The 11,233-nt window shown below is 34.6% G+C and overlaps 1 pseudogene; it reads right to left on the minus strand.

Annotated features, from left to right (window-relative positions):
- Window positions 1-2,131: 2,131 nt before the first annotated feature.
- Window positions 2,132-9,947, minus strand: LOC149575246 (serine carboxypeptidase 1-like; annotated as a pseudogene).
- Window positions 9,948-11,233: the final 1,286 nt, after the last annotated feature.

The following is an 11,233-nucleotide window of genomic DNA, read 5'->3' on the forward strand; positions in this document are numbered from 1 at the left end:
AGACGAACAATTACATTATTGTTTGATGAAATAACTTCTCTAGTATTCAGATGATAAGCCTTCATGCACTCCAACACTAAGTCTGGGCACTGTACTGAAATGGGATGTCCGCCTACTTGAGCCAAGCCACTTTCCAATATCTTTCCAGCTAATGGAGTCTTTTCTTCATTCACAAGAGATGACCAGAAGTCTTGAAGGCAGACACTTCCTAAAATGGTATCACCAATTTTTGGAAGCGTACTTCTTACAACAGGAGCATAATCCGGCCTTTGATACTAGTACCTCATGATTGATTATAAATTTTTTGGATATCTTCAGCCCTGTACAACACTCTTTATTCCCAGCTTCAAAGTAACAAACCAACCGTTCAATCAAAAATATTTGCCAACATTACACTTGACTGAAGGTCACCATGTTTTGTATTTAAACATTCACACACATTTGATCTTGCCAGACTATAAATCACTCATAAATTTGCATGATATTAATGATGTTCCAACTTATCTGCAGATTTTCGATTGCCTAAGAAAGTAAGGATGCATCTGAATTTGAAATGAATTAAGGAGTGAAGCTTTTAGAGCTACAGGTCAAGAATGGATATTTCATTTTGTTGAACATGAGTTCAAGTACTCTATATGTTCTGTTCATGATCACCACCTTGTTATTCAAGCATTATGTCAAACAAGTCAAGAGAAATCTCACTCAATACTTGCATTCCTCGTTACATGTCCATGGATTTGAAAATGGACCATTAGATTTCTCTTTGATTCTAGGTGATCATTGTCTTGCATGATCAAATTCTTTTTCCCATGTTTATATTAGTATTTTGTCTTCACAAATACTCGAGCTAGATAGTTCTCCAATCATATTTGTAGATGGGTGTTGTCCACAACTTATATTTTAAATGACTTAAGGCAATTTGAAAGCATTATGGGCCTGAGTCAATATTTTATACTTTGGGCATGTAGCTGGTACTGTACCTGCATATTCTTAGACTTAGCGAAGGCAGCATAAACTCAAGTTTTAGTATCATACCCACTGCTCACCAGTTGACATGTTTGTTAAATAAACCAAAAATGCATTTGGTTCTTTAATGCATCCTTCCCTTGCTCACATGGATAGAAGAATAGACTCCTCTGTATCGCTCAAGCACTCTAGCGTGAGGTTGGCTGGTGGAGTGATTGTTTAATTAATCACATTAACCAATGTCCATTTGAACTTGTGCCACGTTATGGCCCCATATGGCTTATGAAATTTTGAAGCATCTCCCACTATGAAGGAAAGCTACTGCTGAAAATGATCTCAATAAAAGTAGAATCGTGGGTTGGCAACGTATTGAATGAGGTGGTGTGAAGTTGTTTGATAAACTGCACTTTATTGCTCCTTTAAAAATGTTCTTACCCTACACTTTGTGAAGAGAATAGCTTACACATGATTGGTCTCTATATAGCCACTACTCAACCAATTTAATTTCCTTATCATTATGACACCCTCTACACCAGCATTTGCTATAGCTACGTATGCACAGGTCTTAATTGTTTGCATTCCAATCTTCTATCCGACTATTGCATTATTAACCAATGTTGCATATGTCACCTTAACAGGTTAATAACTACCTTATAGAGGTTAATGAAAATGTGTTTTTGAGCGTTATCATTAACCTTTTGAGAGGTTAATGAAAATGTGTTTTTGAGCATTATCATTAGCCTTTTGAGAGGTTAATGAAAACATGTTTTTGGATGTTATCATTAACCTTTTGAGAGATTAATGAAAACATGTTTTTGAGCATTATCATTAACCTTTTGAGAGGTTAATGAAAACGTGTTTTTGGATGTTATCATTAACCTTTTCAGAGGTTAAGAAAAACATATTTTTGATGGCTATCATTAACCTCTAATAACTTGAAGCTCAGAAGTCAAATTTTAAAAATTCCAAGTGCTCTACAAAGCTGATAACAAGCTGGAGACATGGAAGTTTAGAGGTTCATGAAAATTCAAAGATAAAATGGCCAATTGAAAGCTTAAAATTGGGCAATTTAACCAAGGCTTATAAAATTGAAAGAATTTTATAACTGGACAACAAGTTGTAAAGCCATTTGAATCATGTTATTTGAAATAGAAATGTTGAATTACTATGATGGGAGAGGCTTGCCAGCTAAAAATGATTTGGTCACGGTCAAGGCTCTAGAAGGTTGATAACTAGGAACTTCATATCCCACTCCTCTCACAGTTGCAAATGTCAAGCCTTTGTAAATTACACTATAACCCCCGCATCGATCAGATCTCTATTCATCCAAGGATACCATGCTTTCTCAATTGGAAGCTTTAATGCACTAATAGAATATCTTGTGCTAGTCACAAGAACCACTGAATCCACATCTCCACTAGTACAATCAAAAGAAATTATCACTAATTACTTATTGCAACCAAATCTTTATTAGATTAAACACTTTTTCACAATAGTAATATTGTTTGTCTCTTTTATACCTGTAAACGAGTATTCTCAATCCCGCTCCCATCATTCTTTGGTATATTGGAAACATTGTCGTTGCAGTCCAATTATATGAAAGTACACCATTATTCAAAGAAGAAGATTGACAAATCATTAGATGCCAATCTTCTAAAAATGACATGCATATAATCATACCTCCATTCGGTCCATGCAAAAGGTAGGTAAGTACATAATCAAAACTACATTTGCGTGAAGAGCACTTTGTCCTTCTCGAGTGTTAAGGTAGGTAAGTACATAATCATAACTACATGGATCAAATCCATCTAATCCACTTGTAAGAGTATCATGCTGCAATAGAGAGAGACAGAGAGTGAGTATTTATGTCTATTTAAAATGAATCGCAACGCAGACTAGCATGTGTAGGTTACAGGAGATGATATCAATGCATGTGTCCATGTGTAATCGATAGAACCACAATCATCTTTCTCCTTATTCATAAGTCCATTTCCAATCTATAAACCAAAAATTTTCATTAAATAAAATTTCTAAATAATACCATATTTCCTTCATTAAGAATTATTCTACTTTGACCATGGGTTTTCCAATAAGATAAATGTAATTAGCATGCGCAATAGACCAGTTTCAGAGGGAAAAGGGGATAGGAAAGAAACCGTACCATAACTCCTTTGAGATTAATGAAGGATGTGCTAGAATTCTTGTTCTTAAGAATTGTATCTGCTAATTCAGGCACATAGAACTGTACATCGACAAATATGAGAGTTTGTTTATAACAAGAAGTTGATTTTTCTATGTTTAGATATCATAGAATTGCTCGCTTGACATACCAGCGTAGCTTTCTCCTGTTAAATAGAAATCTCGGTTCTCATACTGTGGAAACCTTTCAAACCGATTTAGAAGAAACGTGTAGGCCCCTTGAACTTGTTGAAATTTAATCTCCAACTGCTTCATTTACTTGTCCGTATTGTTTTGCCGGCAGTTGCAGTTTGTTTTTGCGTTTCTTTTACTCCACCAAATACTTCATTTATTTCAGCATGTGGTGGACTCCAAATTTTATTTTGCTATATTTAATTTCTTCTCTTCTAGGACATTCTTCAGTTGTTTCTTTAATTAGTGTACTGGAGTATTTGTAGTGTGAAAAATGCAGAAGTCATTGTGTAAAAACAGAGCAAGAAGACAGAGTGCTGGAGTTTTTTTTCTTTAAACTGTGTAATTTCAGCTGTAGCAACAACAGTAAAAAAAAAACAACGTATTGAAACGTGCAGCTCCAGATTTTAGTTTAAATGATTAAAATGTGTTTTTAATTGCTGAATTGAAGTTGTTTAATGTTTCAACATTTTTGCTCTATTTATTTGTGACTTAAATTATCAATCCTCTGCCTCATTCCATCAGTGGTATCAGAGCTCAAGGTTTTTTAGTGGGTCTGAAGCTAAAAGTTATTTGAAGGAGTTTTCTTTAAAAGAATTTCAAAAGATAGAAGTTTTTTTTTCACTGTCAAAAATGGCAGCGAGCACAAGCTTGACAAGTCTACAAATGATAAGTAGGAGATGATTTGTAGTCTACAAATTCCACAGTTTAATGGCAAAAATTATGATTACTGGGCAGTCACAATGAAGGCCTTATTTTCTTCACAAGATTTGTGGGATCTTGTTGAAAATGGTTTCATAGAACCAGCAGATGCAGCAGCATACAATGCTTTGTCTCAGGCAAAGAAAGATTTGTTGAAAGATAATAAGAAGAAGGATTCAAAGGCACTTTTCTTTATTCTCCAAGGTGTGCATGAGATCATTTTCCCAAGAATTGCAGCAGCAACAATGTCCAAACAAGCTTGGGACATTCTTCAAACAAGCTATTAAGGTATGGAAAAGGTTAAAACTGCCAAATTGCAAATGTTGAGAAGAAATTTTGAAACAATCAACATGAAGGAAAATGAATTAGTAGATTCATTCTTCACTCAAATTATTGGACTAGTAAACCAAATAAGATCACATGGTGAAACCCTTGAAGATAAGAGAGTGGTTGAAAAGATTTTAAGAAGTTTGCCTACAAAATTTGAATCTATCGTGGTGGCCATAGAACAAACAAAAGATCTTTCACAATTTTCAGTTGATGAGCTTCATGCATCACTTATCTCTCATGAGCACAGGCTGAGCAGGTCAACAAATCCATCATTAGAGCATGCTTTTAACTCACAAGTTTCAATTGGTCAAGGTAGAGGAAGAGGAAGAACAAATTTCAGAGGTAGAGGAAGAAATTCTTATAGAGGTGGAAGAGGCAGCTCACCAAACACAAGTGGAAGGGGCAACAGTCCGTCAAGTTCAAGTGGAAGAAGTAACACCCAAAACCCAAGTCAATACTCAGCACAAAATCACCCTCAAAGCCAAAGGTATGACAAATCCTTAGTCCAATGTCATTATTGCAAGAAATTTGGGCATTATATGAATGAATGTAGGAAGAAGCAATTTGATTCTAGACATCAAGATGCAAATTTCACAAAAGAAAATCAAAATAAAAAACCTGATCAAAATATTATGTTTTTAGCATGCAATGTAGCACAAGAAAATGAAAAGGATGTGTGGTTTTTAGACTTAGGTTGCAGCAATCACATGACTGGAAATTTAGAAATGTTTTCTAGTTTGGATGAGAGTGTAAAATCTGATGTAACTTTGGGTAATGACAACAAAGTAGAAGTCAAAGGAAAAGGAAGCATCAACATTCTAACCAAAATGGGGGAGAAGAAACACATGAATGATGTCTATTTTGTTCCCGGTTTAAAACACAATTTAATGAGCATTGGTCAGCTTATTCAAAAAGGGTATAGAGTATTTTTTAACAATGGAGAGTGCACAATTTTAGACAAATTACCAAGTAATCAGCTCATAGCAAAGGTTCAAATGACAGGTAATAGAATGTTTCCTTTAAAGATAAGATCAAATTTGAATGTAGAGTTCTCTCAAGTAGACAACTCAATGAACTCACAAATGAATGAAGGAAAAGTCGCAACAGTCACTCAAGTGATCTTCCAAGCAGAGATTAAAGATGAAAATTGGCTTTGGCATTTAAGATTTGGCCATTTAAATTTTTCAGCATTAAATCTACTTCATAAGAAAAACATGGTGAAAGGATTGCCTTTAATAGAGAAACCAGATAGAGTATGTGAGGGGTGCATCTTAGGAAAGCAACATAGAGAATCATTTCCAACCGGTATGTCAATGAGAGCCAAGGCACCATTGGAGATAATTCATTCAAATTTGTGTGGTCCAATGCAAACACCTTCAATAGGTGGAAGTTTCTATTTTATTACATTCATTGATGATTATTCAAAAAAAAAATGGGTTTACTTTCTAAAGCATAAGAGTGAGGCACTTGAATATTTTTGTCAATTCGAAGCACTTGTTGAAAAATAGAGTGGTTACTACATCAAAGCATTGAGAACAGATAGAGGTGGTGAGTACATCTCAAATGAGTTTCTAAATTTTTGCAAAGAGCATGGAATCCACAAGCAATTTACCACAAGGTATACCCCACAACAAAATGGTGTGGCTGAAAGGAAAAATAGAACAATAATGGAAATGGATAGAAGTATGTTGAATGCTAAACATTTGTCAAATGAGTATTGGGTTGAAGCTATATCATGTGCAACCTATATAATGAATAGATGTCCAACCAAAAGTGTAAAGAATATGATTCCAAAAGAAGCACGGAGTGGAAGAAGACATAGTGTTTCTCATATGAAAGTTTTTGGATGTGTAGCTTATGCACATGTGCCAAATGAGTTGAGAAGAAAATTGGATAGCAAAGGAGAAAAATGTATTTTTGTGGGATAGAGTGATGAATCAAAGGCATATAAGTTATACAATCCAATCAGCAAGAAGGTTATAATCAGCAGAGATGTGAAATTTGTAGAAGATGAAGCATGGGATAGAAGTATAGACAAAACAATCAACATAATAGCCAGCATACCACAAGAAGAAAATGAAGAAATTATACCAGTAGGTATTCCTTCAAATGTGGCTCCTTCCACACCCATTCAAACTCAACAAAGTGGTCAAAAGACATCATCATCAAACATAAGGACAAAAACACATACACAAGCAAATACACCTTCAAATGTGCAACAAACACCATCTTCAATCAAAACTTTTGGTGCTAGTCCATTAAGTCCACAATCTATAAATTCAAGTGACATGTCAAACCCCACACTAGCAAGCTTAAGAAGACAAAAATTTAGAAGTTTGAGAGACATTTATGAGCAAGATGATAGTGAAAGTAGTGCAGGTCAGAATTTTCTTTTTGCATTGTATTCACATGTTTCTGATCCAACACATTTTGAAGAAGCAATTAAAGAAGAAAAATGGATAAATGCAATGGATGAAGAAATTGACGCAATAGAAAAGAATGACACATGGGAGTTGATGAGTCTTCCACAAGGAAAAGAAGTGATTAGAGTGAAGTGGGTTTATAAAACTAAATTGAATGCAAATGGTGATGTGCAAAAGCATAAAGCTAGGCTTGTAGCAAAAGGTTATTCACAACAGCTCGGGGTTGACTATAATGAGACATTTGCACCAGTGGCTCATGTTGACACTGTGAGAACTATACTTTCCATAGCAGCTCAAAACAAGTGGGAAATGTATTAAATGGATGTGAAATCAGCATTTCTCAATGGCATTTTAGAGGAATAAGTTTATGTGGAGCAGCCACCTGGATATGAGATTTTGGGTCATGAAAACAAGGTTTACAAGCTCAAGAAGGCACTTTATGGACTCAAACAAGCCCCAAGAGCATGGTATAGTAGAATTGACTCTTATCTCTTGAAAAATGGCTTTAATAGGTGCAGCAGTGAGCCTACTTTATACACCAAGATGAATGAGCAAGGTGAGATCTTAATTGTTTGTTTATATGTTGATGACTTGATCTTCACCGGTGATTTATCAATTGATATTTTTAAGGCAGCCATGAAGAAAGAATTTGAGATGACTGATTTGGGTTTAATGAGGTACTTTCTTGGCATTGAAGTGAATCAAAATGATAAAGGTATTTTTATTTCACAATCTAAATATGCAAATGACATCTTGAAAAGGTTTAATATGATCAATTGCAAATCAGCTCCAACACCAATTGTGAAAGGATTAAAATTGAGCAAGAAAGATAAAGGAGTAGATGTAAATCCAACCTTGTATAAGAAACTTGTTGGTAGTCTCATGTATTTAACAACCACAAGACCAGACATAATGTATGCAGTAAGTCTCATCTCAAGGTTTATGCAAACTCCAAAAGTTTCACACTGGAAAGCAGGAAAAAGAATTTTGAGATATGTTAGTGGAACAAAGAACTATGGAATTCTCTACTCAAGTTCAAATGATTTCAGATTGATAGGATACACTGACAGTGATAGTGCAGGTTGTATAGATGAAAGGAAGAGCACTTTTGGTTATGTTTTTCATTTTGGATCAGGCATAGTATCATGGGCTTCAAAGAAACAACCAATTGTTACTCTTTCATCTGCTGAAGTAGAGTATGTAGCAGCCACAGGGGCAGCGTGCCAAGCAATTTGGATGAGAAGGATCCTTAAAGAATTAAACTATGAACAAGAAGAGGCAACTAAAATCTACTGTGATAATAATTCGGCCATAGCTTTGTCAAAGAATCCAGTTTTTCATAAAATAAGTAAACATATCGACACAAGGTATCATTTTATCAGAGAACTAATCAGCAATGGAGAAATTTATTTGGAGCATTGCAAATCAAATGATCAGTATGCTGACATCTTCACCAAACCACTGGGAAAGAAAAGTTTTGAGCATCAAAGAGACAATTTGGGAATCATGGACAGCAGTTGTGATTAAGGGGGAGTGTTGAAATTTAATCTCCAACTGCTTCATTTACTTGTCCGTATTGTTTTGCCGGCAGCTGCAGTTTGTTTTTGCATTTCTTTTACTCCACCAAATACTTCATTTATTTCAGCATGTGGTGGACTCCAAATTTTATTTTGCTATGTTTAATTTCTTCTCTTCTAGGACATTCTTCAGCTATTTCTTTAATTAGTGTGTTGGAGTTTTTGTAGTGTGAAAAATGTAGAAGTCATTGTGTAAAAACAAAGCAAAAGGAAAGAGTGCTGGAGTTTTTTTTCTTTAAACTGTGTAATTTCAGCTGTAGCAAGAACAGTAAAAAAAAAAAACAATGTATTGAAATGTGCAGCTCCATATTTTAGTTTAAATGATTAAAATGTGTTTTTAATTGCTGAAATGAAGTTGTTTGATGTTTCAACATTTTTGCTCTATTTATTTGTGACTTAAATTATCAATCCTCTACCTCATTCCATCAGAACTATTTACCCATGAAAAACAATGTTTTAGTCAGTAAACAAGTATTGAAAATTCTTTTTGTTAAATCTTCACTATATACATTCATGTCACAAATTTTGTTTTTTATAATTTATTAATTGAAATACCAGTATTCTCATCATTTCCATTTCAATAATCAGAGGTGGTATTGGAGTACGAAAATCCAACCCCAGCTGGTGATTCCAAAAATAAGGTGTTTGCCACTGCAAAATACAAAAGTTAAATGAATCTCCGACTAATGTTCAACAACTTACAACAATGATTACAAAAAAACTAAACATATCAATATTCTTGCAAATGGTTTACGCATATGACTTGTGGAGAAATATTATTAAGACAACTTAAACATCATACATTAAGGCTTGAGGCTTGTTTCATAGGATAAACATATTAAATAGTCATAGTTGACTTGTTCTCCCGAGCTTAATTTCTTCCTTAGTGTGTGATGTTTGAGAATAGTCAACATTATCAACTGTGAGGAAAATTATTTTTAAAAAGCTTGGTTCCATGTATATGAATTCTTAGAAAGAGTTTTGACTTCTGGTTGTACGACCCAATTCTATCATTGCCCCCACACCAAATGATGAGCATCTTGTCCCTGAATATACAACTTATAACAGCCTATAAGTTGCAATTATTCATGTGGCAATTATATTTCTCATGAGATCTCTCTCCACTATTAATTTGTACTTATTTTGATATGATGACATAATCTCCAACAATCCTTTTCTCTATATGTACATCTTCATTGAAAAACAACAACATATGTAAACAATAAAAAATTCCTCCATCGAGCTAGAGGAGGAGAGGCTTTGTAGATGGGTCTTTAGTGGCCTCTACAAAATAGTAGAAAAGTTCTCTCCCTGCTTGTTCATCAATTGTCACATACTTTGGAAATGTTATTCCTTCTGGTTGGCTAGGCAGAGAAGTTATTTTGTCATTCTCCTACAATCCATCTTGAGCATAATGATTGATCATCCATGAATATTCACTGCTAATGGAAGGAGCCACCCATTCCTTTCCCTTACTAGTCCTCACGCTAGATTTTGATAGTACTTCATAGCAACTGAGCTGATGAGAAGGATGAACTAGAATGGCTAATGTTATCACAAACACTATTGAATTTCTCATTTTGAATCTCATTTTGAACTCCCTAACAGAAAGATATACTGAAAAAAAGTACAAAAATTAAAGCCTAATAAATAGAACCCATTAACGTATGCCTCTCATTTGTGTAAGGAAGCTAAAGTGTGTGGAATCACTTCCTACACTAATCTTTGAGGGGATGATTATGTAAATTCAACTAACTATTGTAGAGATCTCAAGAAATGCATAATAACATAATCAAAATAATAATGAACTCATAGCACAATGATTAGTGTGGGGAAACCCTTTCGGGAGAAAAAATCCACCCTCCAAAACCCACACAATGTATTCTCAAATCAAGAATATTACAATACACATGCAATGCAAGTTCTTACAAGAGTGCATCACCATGACTCGAACTCAAACTCATACTCAAAGAGATACTCCTTCTAGCTCCAGTCTTGTAAACTAAACTAGATGATTCAAACACCTCCCCAAGCCCTCCTTTTATAATGATTTACCACTTGGAAACCATTTTTGGTTTTACAAAACCATGGGCAAAACAACCATGCCGCATGTTACCCACTTGTCATTTGTAACTCCAAGAATACCATTTTTGTCCATAATTCTATCCTCTAGTTTAGAACCCATAAAAGTCATATAATGAGTTGTTTACACTCTAAAAATACCCCTTCTATATTGTTCTAGAGACTAGACATATCCTTAACAACTCATACACATTTTTTCCAACTCATAAACCTATGGAAAACTACAACAAACAAATTCTATAATTTTAAAAAAAAATTCTTGAGTTTTCTAGAAAAAGATTGCAAGGTTGAGACACAATTCTCAACATTCTCCCACTTGTCAAACGCTTTGCAAGAGTTAGTGGATCCACAGTTTCATGGAATTAATTGCTAGTGGCCAAGAGGCCCATAGACTCCAAACACCATTTGAATTTCTCTATGTTCAAGAGCTTAGTTAATCCATCAGCAACATTCACCAAAGTCTCTACCTTATCTAGCTTCACCTTGTTGTCCTTGACCATATCTCTCACAAAATGATATTGTACATCAATGTGCTTGGTCTTGGCATGAAATTTTGGTTTCTTCGCTAAGTAGATTACACTCTGATTGTCACTATAAATTGTCACTACACTCTATTTGAACTCTATATCTGAATACAATCTCTTAAGCTAGATGGCTTCTGTGTAGGCATGAGTGGCTACCATATACTCTGCCTCTATAGTGGAAAAAGCAACCACAACTTATCACTTTCTCATCCAACTGATTACACCACCTAATAATGTAAACAAATATGCACTGGTGGAT

This window comes from Cupressus sempervirens, chromosome 2, assembly GCF_028749045.1.
Source record: "Cupressus sempervirens isolate cs-2001-9-10 chromosome 2, ASM2874904v1, whole genome shotgun sequence".
NCBI lineage: Eukaryota > Viridiplantae > Streptophyta > Pinopsida > Cupressales > Cupressaceae > Cupressus > Cupressus sempervirens.